The following is a 15,425-nucleotide window of genomic DNA, read 5'->3' on the forward strand; positions in this document are numbered from 1 at the left end:
GGATGTGTGTGTATATACGTGTGAGAGAGGGTGTGTGAGTGTGTGTGTGTGTACTCATCCCATAGAAGGTATGGGCTGGGCCAAATTCCGTAGCCACCTACTGTGGATTCATTTATTTTCGTTGGGTTCAATTTTCGTTGTTTCTACAAATTAGACAGTTTCGTGGACTCATAAATTCGTGGATTTTTGATTCTGTGGGAAAAAAATAAAAACGTTAGAATTTTCTCTTTTTGCTTCCAGTCGAATTTTTTTCTGTTTGTATTAAGGCTATGTTCACAGGAATTAACACTAATGACAAGAATAAAAGAACGTTTTTTTTTCAAGATGGCGTCCTGTGTTTTTATAACGCTGTTTACAACAGTCTCGCATTAATATCAAACCACAAATCAGTATATATCCTGGCGTGTAATCAATCGGTAATTATCAGAAACAATTGTTTTCAGTGGATAAACATTGTGTGCTGATCAGTCGGTGTACCGCAGTCATATGAAAACACCACGCGTATCGATGGGACCATGTGTGTAAACAGGTGTGTAAACAAGATCTGCATTATTAATAATTATTGTGAACCTGTAGTCGGATAGAAACACGGATCCAATCTTCAATCGACAGGATGGTCCGATCAAGCCTAGTGTCCACAGTGTCGCTAACGACTGCGATCCCATCATACTTAGCATCACAATGGGTACTTACCCTTTGTTATGTTTAATAATATATAATTACATATCGTTGACACCAATTTAGCGTATCCATGTCGAGCCTCAGACTACCCGACTCCCGACTAATTACGGGGCTTCTGTCATTACCGGTGGACGTTTCCGGTGTCGGCAAAGATTACTTGGTCAAATTTAAAAATTACTTTAGTAAGTAGTTCATATTTCGTTGTGTTTTTAAATTCGTGGATTTGCTCATCCACGAAAACAACGAAAATTGGACCCCCACGAAATAAAATGAATCCACAGTATATTTTCTGTTGGTTAATAGTCTGGATGTTTGATGATGATGATTATGATGATTGATGTTTGATGATGATGATGAGGATTGGTGCTTGTTTGATACATGTAATTCTTTGCGAATGATAATGATATGTTATGTACAATTTAGAGTGAAAATGATGTTAGGCCCTTAAATTGTATGGCGTGTCTGTGTATTGGTGTGTGAGGGCATGTGTGGCTTTGAAAGGCTGCAAGTGAAACATTTATGTTTTGAAAAATCTTTGAAAAATAAAAAATTATAAAAAAAAAAAAAAAAATTTCAATATTACTATTTTCTTCTCATTAAATTGACGTAAGATAAGCTATGTACAGAGAGAATCCGAGATAATCGACGTGAGAAATAAAAGGAATTAATTACAAGTGTAACAAGAACGTGATAACACGCATAAACGACAGGTGATGTTTGTTGATACATGTGTGAATATCGTGACAAACAGATAAAAAACCAACGTCACCATTCTACAGACTGTCTGCTGTTCTGGATACATACACACGGACAAATCCTATATACTATCAACCACTTTCGTCCTGAGGGTGTAAAAACAGTGATTTTCGAGAAAGAACACAATAAATTCCAAATTCAAATTATGATCGGAATGTTAAAAATATATGGTTTTTCATGGACATTTTTAAGTTTGTATGTACAGAAAATCTCAGGTGTTTCTTTCTCGAAGTAATTTACAGACCGAACGCCTAATATCCGAGAACTGAAAACATAATACATTTCAATGGCTTTGTTATATTGTGTTTCAATCTTGAATTTTTTTCCTTGCCTCGGTTTTATTGGGTAAATTTCATTCCCAAACGATTCAGTCAGTGTTAGAAATAAGGGTCAAACACATATATACTTTGAACCAATAATGTCGTGTTGCACGGGTCTTTTCATTATATCATCTGATTGTATGTTTCTTCAGATAAATTAAAACCCGCTTAATATACGTACAGTTGCATTGTATTATATGTAATTAATTTGCAGTTCGGTTCGTATAACGTATGAATATAACAGGTAATTGAGTTAAATTGAATTCTGGGTCTTATGCCGCCGAACAAACTGTTTAATATAAACTCAATTGTATACTTCTGTCGATTAATTCTCTGGCGACTAAAGGCCTGTGAATAACATGTATACACGAGACCCGGTTCACGCAGAAATGGTACATGTAAAATACATCTTATGTTCGCTTTATTTTACGGAGAATGAACATTTATCGGTCTGTAAATGCCACTGCTCACAAGAAAATCGTATAGAATGACGAGGCACAAAACCTTTGTTCTTTCCGGTTGATCATGCTGTAGACAAGGATGTTCGACAGCTACCATTTCAACTGTCTCGATAGGACACTTAAAGAGATATACAATGACATCCTTACATGACAAAATTGTGTTAAAGCCAGCAAATATAATGTTTTTCTACATGGCTGTGCATTAATATAGCTATAAATGTCATAAAGTGGTTGGTGGCGCAGTGGTACAACACTCGTCTTCACCTAGATGTCCGGGATTCGATTCCCGACACGGAAGTGAAAAGGTATGGGGTCACCAACCCGACCACTTGGGTTTTCCCGGATACTCCGGTTTCCTCCACCAAGAACATCACATATACCCTTCCATCAGGCTTAAAGCTTGTTTCGCAATTGATGTAAAAATAAGAAGAATATCGCTATAAATACTATATTACACGTACACACCGGAACATTTGTAGACGTTCCTGTTGACGTTGCTATGACTACGAACTTCCAAGATATCATATTCGTTGTCGATTTCCGAAAATATTTACTTATATGGCTTAAAGTTTGTTTCAACAGCGACGTTGTATAAAGCGACCAGAGATTTGATTCTCCAGTCAGACGTGGAATACCTACTTCCCCCCTCCATGTACCCCTGCTAGAACTCGTGCTTAACCTGGGCTAACAAGATTGACTATTGCGTAAATAAGTAAGGTGTAAAAAGATCATGTCAAATAGAATTATATCTTCTTCCCTTGAAAATATGAAGATCTGACCTAAATAACAATTATAATCACCTGAAAGATTACCTGTAATCACAATACTATTGACGACTGCTTGTATTCTCAATTACATCTCGCTTTCAAACATTATTTTATCTAAAAGATGAACAATATGACACATACATACATTAAATCTCATCATATTAATTCCTTTCCTAATTAGTCTTTTTGGTCATAATGACCATTTATGTGTTGACGGGCCGTTAAGAATGTAATGATAATTTAGTCTTTTGCTTTCTTTATCATTTTTCTCCCTCTTTCGTTCTATTATTTGCTATCCGTGGTGTTCCTATAGACTCCCCTCCTCATGTATGACTAGCTGTTACAAGGACGTTAAAATAGTCGGACCACATATTTTGTCTTGACAGTAAACTACAATAAGGAATTCCTAGACTTATAGTTTCTGTTGTTTGTCCGTGGTTTACTTTGTATTGTTAACTTTACGGACATTAACTTATTGGTTTTGAAACATTGCAATTGGTGTGTTTTTCAAACTTTGAAATTTATTTATAGGCAGAAGCACGGGCTTGGCCTTTACACTGACTTATTCTATAGTAACCCATGGTCTATATTTAAGTCCATATTAGAACTAAGGTCTCGATGGCCTTTGGTTGGTATTAGTAAATTATGTATGGCGCTAGATATAGTCATACAATTAGTCCCGGCAGATCAACTTGACCGGTGTCAGCAATCAAAAACGATCGATGCCCGCTGTGGCTAGACGCTTAATAAATAAACACCGATTATAGAAGTAACGGAATCGACTCCATGTCGACTGCAGGAATTCTATAAAACCGATTCCATCCGCTCTCGATATAGCTGAAGTACCGCAATACATTATGCATACACTTAGAAAACTACGATCTGCTACATCGGCGTCTCGGCTTACCAAATTTGCTGATGAACTCGCATTGTGATATCAGCATTGTTATAATAATTATAACGACATATGGGTAGTCCATTTATTATAGAGTGTGCTCTCCTTGCGGTTCAATATTCATCATATCGGGTGTGATAATTAAAAGCCAAGGTCACCTCTCAGGGCATGTCACACGAACGTACAAACCCTATTTGTACGACTCCGGCCACGAACGAAGGAACCGTGCTTATTATCGATGTCCAGTTTGCTCCTGAAACACCTCCGCGTGACTCGTGTACCGCCGCACGTTGTATGTTACACTAAAAATGTTTGTTGCTGCCATTCATAATACGCTTATCGGGCCAGCGAACGGCGCTGAACCGTGTCGCTCCAATAGCGTTAGTACACAACGATGACGGGGAGATGCACGTCTTGGTATGTAACAGTTAGATGATTGACAAGCTTTGTTGTTGCTTGTCTTGATAGTAAATACATACAGTCAACGACCTAGGCAGGTCAGCCTCATGAAATCGAGGACCTCGTGGGATTATACATCACACATTCACTGAAATACACCCGTACACGGTATAAGGGTGTACACACGTGTGAGTGTGTTATACAGGTGAAGCTAGTTCACTCTGTTCAAACAATATTCTCTGTACAGGACTAAAGGGGTATTACATGTATATGTACCCTGCTTTGTAGAATATTTGTGTAATTCGTTGGATTATAAGACTACCGTAAGCGTGTGTTGTTAAATGGACATTTACTATAATGTTCAAACTGCTTTTTGGACGAAAAACATTCTTGACAGCTAGAGGCATATATATAAGGAATATATAAACAACACAATAGTAAGTATTTTTGTAATATATTTAGTATAAACACATCGTAAATATAAATATAATTGTTTTTGTAATACTTACACGAATTATATATAATAATGCATTTCTAGCAAATTGATATATTACCCTTTTTGTTAGCATAATATATAGTACGCTTGCTGGAACTACTGTTCAAACTAGTAAATATTCAAGGTCTATTTACCTACTGACAAGTAGACCAATAATGTATGCTTATTTAACTTCAAAATAGACTAACTCACATATTACATCATGAAAAATCCTTTAACTGAAATGATATTACACACGTTCATTGAACAGTGTAAAAACATGTTTTTAATTTCACCAGATGTAAACAACATGATGTATATTTAGAATGTGTATATATTTATGTATACATAGGTACATATACATGTGTATCAAAGAAAACCCGAAACACATTTGTTATATAATGAGACTGGTCTGGTCAGAGAGTATAATTATATAATTAACGATGCATGTGTGATGCAGGCCTCAGATCACACCCAGCATCAGTTGGCTTCTCGGAGACATTGTGTTAGGGAGTGGGTCAGTGAAATGATCAATAATTGCACATGTCCCCCCTCTCCATCTGTCCCCGGCTGACTCATGGCTGGGTGCAGGAGGGGCTGTCGTGGTTAATTTCCATAGATCCTATTTCCCAGGACTACAAATCTCTCATTCCTGCTGTCTTCATGGTTTGGTCGTCAAGTCGTTTGTAATAAAACGCGCGACATTGAGTAATGGGATCTGCATGGAATCAACATTTCTTTGCGAATTTTTACCACACTATTGGCGATATTGGATTTCAGGGGTGTTTTAGTGTGATGTTTCTACTATTTGAAAAACTGACATTTACAACACATAGTGACTTAATGAGTTCAAAGTTATGATATAAGACTTATAATACTGAAGTGTGAGAATTACTACCCAACTCCTTCCTCTGTTCAATCATATTATCTAATTCTAAAGGATCAAAATGAATGGAGGCTTTAATCAAATAGGAGAATATCATAAGATATACCTATGTAATGTAATCAGTGTTTATATCACACAGGTGTGTAATGTAATCAGTGTTTATATCACACAGGTGTGTATTGTAATCAGTGTTTATATCACACAGGTGTGTAATGTAATCCGTGTTTATATCACACAGGTGTGTAATGTAATCAGTGTTTATATCACACAGGTGTGTAATGTAATCAGTGTTTATATCACATAGGTGTGTAATGTAATCAGTGTTTATATCACACAGGTGTGTAATGTAATCAGTGTTTATATCACATAGGTGTGTAATGTAATCAGTGTTTATATCACACAGGTGTGTAATGTAATCAGTGTTTATATCACACAGGTGTGTATTGTAATCAGTGTTTATATCACACAGGTGTGTAATGTAATCAGTGTTTATATCACACAGGTGTGTAATGTAATCAGTGTTTATATCACACAGGTGTGTAATGTAATCCGTGTTTATATCACACAGGTGTGTAATGTAATCAGTGTTTATATCACATAGGTGTGTAATGTAATCAGTGTTTATATCACACAGGTGTGTAATGTAATCAGTGTTTATATCACATAGGTGTGTAATGTAATCAGTGTTTATATCACACAGGTGTGTAATGTAATCAGTGTTTATATCACACAGGTGTGTATTGTAATCAGTGTTTATATCACACAGGTGTGTAATGTAATCAGTGTTTATATCACACAGGTGTGTAATGTAATCAGTGTTTATATCACACAGGTGTGTAATGTAATCAGTGTTTATATCACACAGGTGTGTAATGTAATCAGTGTTTATATCACACAGGTGTGTATTGTAATCAGTGTTTATATCACACAGGTGTGTAATGTAATCAGTGTTTATATCACACAGGTGTGTAATGTAATCAGTGTTTATTTCACACAGGTATTATGTGATCAGTATTTATATCACACAGGTGTGTAATGTAATCAGTATTAATATCACACAGGTGTGAAATGTAATCAGTGTTTATATCACACAGGTGTGTAATGTAATCAGTGTTTATTTCACACAGGTGTTATGTGATCAGTATCCATATCATAAGATATACCTATGTAATGTAATCAGTGTTTATATCACACAGGTGTGTAATGTAATCCGTGTTTATATCACACAGGTGTGTAATGTAATCAGTGTTTATATCACATAGGTGTGTAATGTAATCAGTGTTTATATCACACAGATGTGTAATGTAATCAGTGTTTATATCACACAGGTGTGTAATGTAATCAGTGTTAATATCACACAGGTGTGAAATGTAATCAGTATATATATCACACAGGTGTGTATTGTAATAAGTGTTTATATCACACAGGTGTGTAATGTAATCAGTATTAATATCACACAGGTGTGAAATGTAATCAGTGTTTATTTCACACAGGTGTGTAATGTATTCAGTATTTATATCACACAGGTGTGTAATGTAATCAGTATTAATATCACACAGGTGTGAAATGTGATCAGTTTTAATATCACACAGGTGTGTAATGTAATCAGTGTTTATATCATACAGGTGTGTAATGTAATCAGTATATATATCACACAGGTGTGTATTGTAATCAGTGTTTATATCACACAGGTGTGTAATGTAATCAGTATTAATATCACACAGGTGTGAAATGTAATCAGTGTTTATTTCACACAGGTGTGTAATGTATTCAGTGTTTATTTCACACAGGTGTTATGTGATCAGTATTTATATCACACAGGTGTGTAATGTAATCAGTATTAATATCACACAGGTGTGAAATGTGATCAGTTTTAATATCACACAGGTGTGTAATGTAATCAGTGTTTATATCATACAGGTGTGTAATGTAATCAGTATATATATCACACAGGTGTGTATTGTAATCAGTGTTTATATCACACAGGTGTGTAATGTAATCAGTGTTTATATCATACAGGTGTGTAATGTAATCAGTATATATATCACACAGGTGTGTATTGTAATCAGTGTTTATATCACACAGGTGTGTAATGTAATCAGTGTTTTTTTCACACAGGTGTTATGTGATCAGTATCTATATCACACAGGTGTGTTATGTAATCAGTATTAATATCACACACGTGTGAAATGTAATCAGTGTTATTTCACACAGGTGTGTAATGTATTCAGTGTTTATTTCACACAGGTGTTATGTGATCAGTATTTATATCACACAGGTGTGTAATGTAATCAGTATTAATATCACACAGGTGTGAAATGTGATCAGTTTTAATATCACACAGGTGTGTAATGTAATCAGTGTTTATATCATACAGGTGTGTAATGTAATCAGTATATATATCACACAGGTGTGTATTGTAATCAGTGTTTATATCACACAGGTGTGTAATGTAATCAGTGTTTTTTTCACACAGGTGTTATGTGATCAGTATTTATATCACACAGGTGTGTAATGTAATCAGTATTAATATCACACAGGTGTGAAATGTAATCAGTGTTTATTTCACACAGGTGTTATGTGATCAGTATTTATATCACACAGGTGTGTAATGTAATCAGTATTAATATCACACAGGTGTGAAATGTAATCAGTGTTTATTTCACACAGGTGTTATGTGATCAGTATTTATATCACACAGGTGTGTAATGTAATCAGTATTAATATCACACAGGTGTGAAATGTGATCAGTTTTAATATCACACAGGTGTGTAATGTAATCAGTATTCATAATGCACAGGTGTGTAATGTAAACAGTATTCATATCACACAGGTGTGTAATGTAATCAGTGTTTATATCATACAGGTATGTAATGTGATCAGTGTTTATATCACACAGGTGTGTATTGTACTCAATGTTCATATCACACAGGTGTGTAATGTAATCAATATTCATATCACACAGGTGTGTAATGTAATCAGTGTTTATATCACACAGGTGTGTAATGTAATCAGTGTTTATATCTTACAGGTGTGTATTGTACTCAGTATTCATATCACACAGGTGTGTAATGTAATCAGTGTTTATATCACACAGGTGTGTATTGTACTCAGTATTCATATCACATAGGTGTGTGAGTTACTCAGTATTCATATCACACAGGTGTGTGAGGTACTCAGTATTCATATTACACAGGTGTTTTTTTTTAACACTGATGTGTAATGCAATAGGGATGATTGCTTTTTTGGTCACATATTAGTTTTGTTATTGGAGTTATATATTCTGACAACAATTTTACAACAATACCAATGCATGATGAAAACCAAAAAACAATGCTGAGTTAACAAATATTTACCTTGAGCAAATCTCAAGAATTAAATTGAGAGATTTTTGTCTGCATCGTGTCTATATTTGGCGACTATCGATACATTTCTGGTGAAGATATTGCCTATCTTCAATCTCAAAGCTTGTAATTATAACTGAGGATTGGCCTGGTACAGAATACAGACACATCATTAATGCCTTTCGTGGCTCTTTCATTGAACTTGTATGATTTACATCTGCCTGACGATGCACTTTTGTTATCAGTTACTGAAGATGTGTAATCACTGATTGGCTGAAATTGAAACAAGGGATGGTAGGTGTAGGAGGATGTTTGTAATCACTGATTGGCTGAAATTGAAACAAGGGATGGTAGGTGTAGGAGGATATTTGTAATCACTGATTGGCTGAAATTGAAACAAGGGATGGTAGGTGTAGGAGGATGTTTGTAATCACTGATTGGCTGAAATTGAAACAAGGGATGGTAGGTGTAGGAGGATGTTTGTAATCACTGATTGGCTGAAATTGAAACAAGGGATGGTAGGTGTAGGAGGATGTTTGTAATCACTGATTGGCTGAAATTGAAACAAGGGATGGTAGGTGTAGGAGGATGTTTGTAATCACTGATTGGCTGAAATTGAAACAAGGGATGGTAGGTGTAGGAGGATATTTGTAATCACTGATTGGCTGAAATTGAAACAAGGGATGGTAGGTGTAGGAGGATGTTTGTAATCACTGATTGGCTGAAATTGAAACAAGGGATGGTAGGTGTAGGAGGATATTTGTAATCACTGATTGGCTGAAATTGAAACAAGGGATGGTAGGTGTAGGAGGATGTTTGTAATCACTGATTGGCTGAAATTGAAACAAGGGATGGTAGGTGTAGGAGGATATTTGTAATCACTGATTGGCTGAAATTGAAACAAGGGATGGTAGGTGTAGGAGGATGTTTGTAATCTAATATTCTCTTCTCTCCTGTTATCTTCTACATAATAAATTGAAAAAATATTAGGTGTGGTTGTCCAGTCTTTGCCTAGCTAAACAAAATCACAGTCGCAATTTAATTTGGTGGATCATGGTAACAGTATATTGTCTAGATCCTGGTCGTAAAGACAGGTATAGTTGCTGCTTTCACATACATGGATGGATTTGTTGATTTTGTTCACAATTTTTACATAATGCTGATCCATCAACACTTAATTGAATCACACAGGTGCTTCAATGAAGAAGAACAACCTGGCTATCTTTAGTTGCCAAGGCTTAGTTCATTTCCTGCTGAAGTCAGGACAGCATTTGTTTACAAGTAGGTGCAAGAAATATTCTGGCTTCATATATGTATGATTATTCTAAGGTACCAATTTTTTTGTTTTTAGAAAAATTCTTTCTTCATTGTGAGATTTTTTGTTCCAGTTTATCCCTTCATCAATCAATCAATCTTTAGAGAATTAGAAGACATTAATAAAGAAAAAAGAGTGATGAGGACAATCCCTATAGCTTCCTTCTGATTAGCTTTTTGCCTGCATGTCGTACACAATTAATAGTAAAAAATAGAATTCTTATGAAGTTATTATGGAAAATTCAACAAAAGAAAAATCAATAATTACCTTTCCCTGCAAGTATAGTTCTACTGCCAGCAAATATTCCTCCATGACTTGAGCTGGCTACCCACCAGCATGTTTGCTCAAATTACGTCACCATAAGTGCAGCTCTCTATGAATAAATGAAGGGTTCATGGTGATATACCATGGGTTTTTACTCAACAAAAGATTTTTTTTTCATAGGGCCTCTTTAGAGATGAGTTTAGAATATTTTGGGGTTCATAAGATGACTTACCTCTAGTTACTTCCCTTGTGGAACTCTCTAATATACTTACACCCAATGTTGCTGACTCCAGAATATTAAATAGATGGACTGGAATTATTGACATATATGAATTGCAGGCTTAGCAGTAATACTCTGTTAGTATGCATGAAGATACAAGTAGAAAGACATAGCTTTACGATAAAACTATTGATAGAACAGACAGTTTTATTCTGCCAAAAATTCTTCAACTCTATTGATAAAATGATGGGGCGATCATGATTATGGCACTGGCCATTGAGACAGTTAGCTGGAGCTTGATTTCCTAAAGGAGAGAGGGCTGTGTGGGAGATTGTCTCCGGTTCCATAGAGAGAGTGTTTGGATCTCATTACTGGAATTGTTCCTGGTATATATAGAGCTTGGCCTACCAGGTACATGGATAAGTGTTTTTGGTACATAAGTTGTATAGATCTGGCAATTAAGTGCAAACTGATTCGTCTAAGCAAACACATCAATTCCATTTCCAAAGATAAATGAATGACTTGCATTTGGTTTTGTTTTTTTATGTTAAAAGAGATAATTGAATTTGAAGAGATCAAGAAAAATCTTAAAGTCTTTGTTGGTATAAAATTTGGTAGAGATTTTCAACAGTCTGAAACAGAAATTGAATTTTCATTTTCCCTGATTCAGCAAAATGTATTTGTGTTTCCTGGGTATATATATTACTGTGTGGCTTCTGAAGATCTAAAAAGATGACTTTCACTTTTGAAACTCTAACATAACAGATTAACTATCAAACATAACAGATAACAGATACACAATAAGCTTCTGATTAAAAGCCTTTCTAAAGAAAACTTCTGTACTGTTAGAACATTGGTATCCCTGAGATCTTGATGTACGTTGGATGACACACTTTAGAGATAGGTAAAACACATAAAATGTAACCTTTCTGATGTGTTGGTCAGCTGATAAAAAGATTATTTATTAAAAACAACACCAGTTTACCAGTTGTTTAAAATTTTATTAAATAACCTGTTTTAGATTATCGGAGATAAGAAATGATTCACTCTTCCGCTCCTCAAAGTTAACATTTTATTTAATGTACTATATTATGTACAAGTTTATGAAGACATGAATCACAGTGTTATCAATAATCTCCCAACATTACCGGCTTTAGAGACCCTTTTATGTCAGAAACATAGATGCTGATTTTGATTATCATTGAAAAAGTAAATATCTTTCTGCTGACTTTGGATAAATTGTGAAATTATGAAATATTGATACAGCTTTTATTTAATGTTTTAAACTACTTTTTGACTCTGATTTTTTACCCTTAGGTAAAGACATAAGCACACAAGTGTTCAATACAAACTTTGTCACTTCAGCTGATGGAGCACGCTTCATTAGCTCTGTTTGTAGAGCTGTAGATTATTGCGCTGGAGACCCAGGTTCGATTTCTGGTTGGGTGCCAACATGTGTGTTCCCTTATCTGTGATTAGATTGACTCAATAATCATTAAAAGCTTATAGCTTTAGTCAAGGAACAGTTGAAAATCTGGATTAAGATTTTAAAAATCATTAAAGAATGTGGGGAGTGATTCCAATTGTAATATAGGGTAAGAATATATGATTTCTATCACTCAGCTGTAAGATAATGTTTATTCAATGGACTCGGCCACAAAGATGTGAATAAGCATGCCAGAGGCTGGAGTTTGATCCCAGTGGAGGCACAGAAGGCAGGAATATGTCTTGCAATGCTATATCATGATGTACATATATTATCTATATATCTACATTGTCTGATACAAGAAGTCCTTTCTATTATTTCAGATTTTCTGACTTTATGTCTAAAGTAAGCCCTAATGGAGCCATACACTTAAAGTCTGTTACATTTACTGCCAGATGGTCTTATGGAAAATAACACTCGGGTCTCGTCTGGGGACAAATTTACGATAGCTGGTGAAAAACACAGAGGTCTCAATTCAGTGCTAAAGTATGGCAAAAACACATGAAATATTGATGTGGATTTTTAGGTCAAGGTCACAAGGGACGCTCTTTACATACCCCGGAACTACTGACACATATTAATTACAGATGTATTGTAGTCACATGTTACCGTGATTGAAGTGTGCATGATAGAAAATTGCTTTTGTCATAACAAAAGGTTTGATTGTATAGATCTCTTGTGTACATCCAATTTGTGTTTAGACTTCTGTTTTCGATCCAATTATTGTGATCAGTACTCCAGGACAAATTGGCCGCAACTATGTCACCCAGTCGTAGATAACACCCATTACAGCCGTTTGATAGAACTACATCCAACGGTTGATGGAATGCGATGTTTGGTGAAAGAAAGCCATCATTCTAGGCAGACTGGAGACACAGATATTAATACTGTTTTATTGCTATTTGTCCTGCTCCACAGGAATTCCCTATCATGGACTTTGGACCTCTAATCAAGTAGAATTTTGATATACTTGTCTGGATAATATTCTGATCCTTTGATTAAAAATTTGTAATCTTTGCAGAAAATCCTCAGTTTGCAGAAAATCATTGGTCTGCAATCAGTATTCCTTACTAGAAACAGAAATTAATTATTTATATAATTCTGATTTAAGGGGTTATTTATATGTTCTTTATCATCAAAATTGACATTCTGGTACGATTTACACAAATTTGAATCCATGACTTCAATCTGTATCATCACAAATTATGATAAACTTAAAAATAAAGAGAGATACCAAATGGTATCACACATCCAGGAAAATTTGTCTTTTAATTTTGCTGTCCACTTGACTGAAACTGCAAAAACTTGAACCATGGAGAAAAAAAAAGAAATAAAGAAATTTTTCCCCTTTCTCCCTTTCATAAAACTTTAAACTGAAAACGATACTTCAGTAAAATGCATGGCTTCATCACATACATAGAACATAAAACAGTTTCAACTGGATAATTTACTGTTCTGTCATTGTTACTTCATTATTCATATATACGTATATCCTTGTCTGTACTGTCGTTATTACTTCATTATTCATATATATATACATATGTTGTAATTAATTGTACAATAGACACATGTGTAATTACATCATCACAAGTGTGCAATGTTTTGTTTCGTGTCTCTGATTTTTGTATCACCTTCATGTGTACTATAAGAATGCTGTATGTAGTAATACAAGTATGTGAGATACCGTTTTTATAGACCAGATACACAAGGATAAGGGGGGAAAATCCTCTTTTTATTGCGGGTCCTATATAGTAAAAGGAAACTAAGGGACTTGGCCAGTTCCTGTTCAGATCCTGGGCCCAGGAATGCAGATCAGTGGAGACTAGCCAACCAGAGACGTCCAAGTCGAGACATTGTTTTGATGATATCAGAGCGAAATGGGTGATGATCAGCTGACGATGACTTGCACTAGCATTAAATTCCTCAAATATTATCTCACCAAAAAGATGGCTGGTGTGATCGTGTGTTGTACTCTCTCCAGTGCACAGATGTTGAAATATCGACACACATCGCCTATCATAATATCAAGAATTCCTCAACCCATTACAGGTTTAACTTTTTGAGGCATTGAGTTCAGAAAGCTCTTAATTACACACTTGGAGTTACTTTACTCTGATGCTTTAATGCCAAGAGGCGTGTAGCTTGGTTGTAAAACGTATGTGTAACCTTGACTTGAGGCATATATGACCGATTTTACTTGTAATAGTTCCCACTGTTTCAGTCAAAATTGATTTTTCTAGCAATTCTTGATTAAATATGTTTCTTGATGTGTCATCTTAAATGTTATTAATTCTTAAATCTTAGTAGTTATTGATTTTCTGTTTCAATAATGTATACATATTGATTGGGGAATCTGGGGTTTCAGTGATATTGTTCTGTCTCAAATTAAGTGTTACAAAAATCTCATCATTTGCATATGGTATTCTTTATCTTGTTCTGTCTTAAATTAAGTGTTATTAATTCTAATCATTTGCATGTGGTATCGATTACCTTTTCTTCATTGACTTTACAGCTGTTAAAAATGGCCTCATTAAAATCGTGACTAATCCCATTAAGGATGGCATCTAATTTAAATATTCCTACAAGGAAGGAAGTAGGAGATCATTTTGTACCAGATTTTAAGAATGATTATTTGATAATTTTATAATTACTTCAACAATTGTTTTCTTACATTTACAATTTGTACATTGTAGATGGAATTTGCAAAACATTTGTTTCTTCCAAAATGTCTTGTGAATATCGCATGTAAATAACTTTGGAGTGTCCAGATTGTGGAGTTCAGATATATATGTATATAACAGGGTATTACACTCACCATACCAAGATTTACCTCAGAGTTAAATATGATTCAACATCTTTTAAATATTGGCTTTAAATCTTATAAGATGGTTTTTTGCTCCTTTTAAGGGCTTTTGTTGGGATCCAGTACTAATATAGGACTATACCATCAAGACTGACTATATATAAAATACATGTCTTTTGCTGTTTTCACAAATTAATGGTAGTTATACAACTTTTGACAAATTACGGAAATATTGGATTTTAACATCTAAAATGATTGTTATATGAACAACATATAGAAACTGTAACTATCACCGTGATATTTTAGCATGATATTTTCATTGTGAAAACCACTGAAATATGATTACCACTAAA

At 34.8% G+C, this 15,425-nt stretch overlaps 1 protein-coding gene across 3 annotated transcripts in view; it reads left to right on the top strand.

The window, feature by feature from the left end:
• The first annotated feature begins 4,429 nt into the window (after positions 1 to 4,429).
• The window catches only part of LOC132553773 (axotactin-like), an 88,079-nt gene continuing 77,083 nt past the window's right edge, over positions 4,430 to 15,425 (top strand). For all 3 annotated transcript variants that reach the window (XM_060218047.1, XM_060218048.1, XM_060218049.1), the window contains exon 1: positions 4,430 to 4,716. The gene's annotated coding sequence lies outside the window, so the exon portion shown is untranslated. The remainder of the gene's footprint in view (positions 4,717 to 15,425) is intronic.

Source organism: Ylistrum balloti, unplaced genomic scaffold (assembly GCF_031769215.1).
Source record: "Ylistrum balloti isolate Yb309-2 unplaced genomic scaffold, AGI_CSIRO_Ybal_v1 Utg370350, whole genome shotgun sequence".
Taxonomy (NCBI): domain Eukaryota; kingdom Metazoa; phylum Mollusca; class Bivalvia; order Pectinida; family Pectinidae; genus Ylistrum; species Ylistrum balloti.